The 2,296-nt window shown below is 47.6% G+C and overlaps 1 non-coding gene across 1 annotated transcript; it reads left to right on the top strand.

Moving 5' to 3' along the window:
- The first annotated feature begins 875 nt into the window (after window positions 1-875).
- Window positions 876-948, top strand: TRNAS-CGA (transfer RNA serine (anticodon CGA)). Its single transcript has one exon. It is a non-coding gene; the product is annotated as a tRNA-Ser (tRNA).
- The last annotated feature ends 1,348 nt before the right edge of the window (window positions 949-2,296 follow it).

Below are 2,296 nucleotides of genomic sequence, written 5' to 3'. Positions count from 1 at the left end.
CCAATATTTAACCTGGTACTCATTTTTGTTGTAGGCTGATTGAACCTCAGGGCCATGTGAACCTCCGGAAATGGAAATCTTGTTCCCTAAATAGTAAATAATAATAATAATAATAATAATAATAATAATAATAATAATAATAATAATAATAATAATAATAATAATAATAATAATAATAATAAGAATAAGAATAAGAATAAAATTAGGCCTAGTAAAGTAGGGCACTCGTCCGCCACTTTGGCTGAACGGTCAGCGTACTGGCCTTCGGTTCAGAGGGCCCTGAGTTTGATTCCTGGCCGGGCCGATGATTTTTATTACGTTTGGTTAATTCATCTAGTTCGGGGGCTAGGTCTCTGTGTTAGTTTTAAATACCTGCAATACCTTCAAATACCCACAACACATTACACGACAAATCACCACAGAAACATGCAATAGAGAAAACAACCCTCCACATAAGTTTGGCGTCAAGAAAGGCGTCCGGCCGTAAAACTAGGCTAAATCCATTCAAACTGCCGACCGCAGTTAGCTGGGGAAAGGCCAGAAAGATAAAGAAGAGGAATAAAATAGGTCACATTTGTATACACATTTCATGTTCCCCTGACAAACAAATTTGTCTATCATCTTCTGACTGAAAACTGGTATTCCTGCGATGCTCCCTATGCACAGATTGAGTATCCAGCGCTTGTTGTCGTAACTGAGGACTAGAATTACGTACGAATTATGTACGAAAGTACGAAAGTGGCGATTCGATTCAGGGTGCCGAAACCGAACAGGCTAGCTGCGTTGCGGGACGGCCTGTTATGGCTGCTAGCTCTGTACTCGGCAGACAGGTGGATTCCATGAAGGCCCTTGGAGGAGTGGAAGGTATCGCCTAGGGCACCATAGCTCAATTGGTAGAGCAATCGACGCGAAATCGGGAGGTTGTGGGTTCGGATCCCACTGGTGTCTGGTGGGACATTTTTGTTCTGTACTTAATATCTCTTCAGCCGCCTCTGTGGTGTAGTGGTTAGCGTGATTGGCTGCCACCCCTGGAGGTCCGGGTTCGATTCCCGGCTCTGCCACGAAATTTGAAAAGTGGTACGAGGGCTGGAACGGGGTCCACTCAGCCTCGGGAGGTCAACTGAGTAGAGGTGGGTTCGATTCCCACCTCAGCCATCCTCGAAGTGGTTTTCCGTGGTTTCCCACTTCACCTCCAGGCGAATGCCGGGATGGTACCTAACTTAAGGCCACGGCCGCTTCCTTCCCTCATCCTTGCCTATCCCTTCCAATCTTCCCATCTCCCTACAAGGCCCCTGTTCATCATAGCAGGTGAGGCCGCCTGGGCGAGGTACTGGTCATACTCCCCAGTTGTATCCCCAGACCAAGAGTCTGAAGCTCCAGGACACTGCCCTTAAGGCGGTAGAGGTGGGATCCCTCGCTGAGTCCGAGAGAAAAGCCGAACCTGGAGGGTAAACAGATGATGATGATGATGATGATGATGACTTAATATCTCTTCAACACGTACTAAATGTACGTAACACGACCTAATAGGTTGAAAGTCGGCTTCGATTACAATGCGGTCGTGAAAATTCAATATTCATTCGTTTCCACCATTGTTAACCGCGGCACATGATGGGGTAGAGTGGTTAGCTCTACGCCCGACGGCCTTTGCCCCCAGGAATTAACCTGGTACTCATTTGTAGGCTGAGTGAACCTCAGGGCCATATGCACCTCCGGAAGTGGAAATCTCGTTTCTTAAATTTTTACGACTTCCTGACGGGGATTCGAACCCACGCCCTTCCGGGCGAGCCTCAGCCAGGCAGCCCCTGCTTTCGAGATGCACTTGTGCGAAATTTTGCTGTGAACTGCAAACTTAGTTGCATAGACTACTGTGAATAAAATGGAATATTCCATATTGTTCAAATCATCCTTGCATATAGGGTTGCGTCAGGAAGGGCATCCGGTCGTAAAACAGGGCCAGATTCACATCTGCGGCACAGTTCGCACCCGCGACCCCACAGGTGTGGGAAAGGCGGTAGAAAAAGATTCCCTATTGTTCAAATATGGCCTACATTTGGTTCACAGCAAGGCGTCTTTGGGAGTTCATTCTATATTCACTGAACTGTGCTTTAACGTTCACTTTCATCCACTCGCGAATGGAGGTGGATGGCTAGAGTCCTCAGCACTGGTGGGCCAGGCATTCTGGGCGCCATAGCCCACGTGTGCAGAACACTGCTTGTAGCATGACAACCGAACGAAGGGGGAGTTACCACTTCTAACTCCTGAGCTCCTTCAAGCTGGCCTCAGCGTAGGTCTC

This window comes from Anabrus simplex, chromosome 2 (assembly GCF_040414725.1).
Source record: "Anabrus simplex isolate iqAnaSimp1 chromosome 2, ASM4041472v1, whole genome shotgun sequence".
In the NCBI taxonomy this organism is placed as follows: Eukaryota; Metazoa; Arthropoda; class Insecta; order Orthoptera; family Tettigoniidae; genus Anabrus; species Anabrus simplex.
Note: the sequence above shows the minus strand (reverse complement) of the source record. Positions and strands in the feature narration are given on the sequence as shown.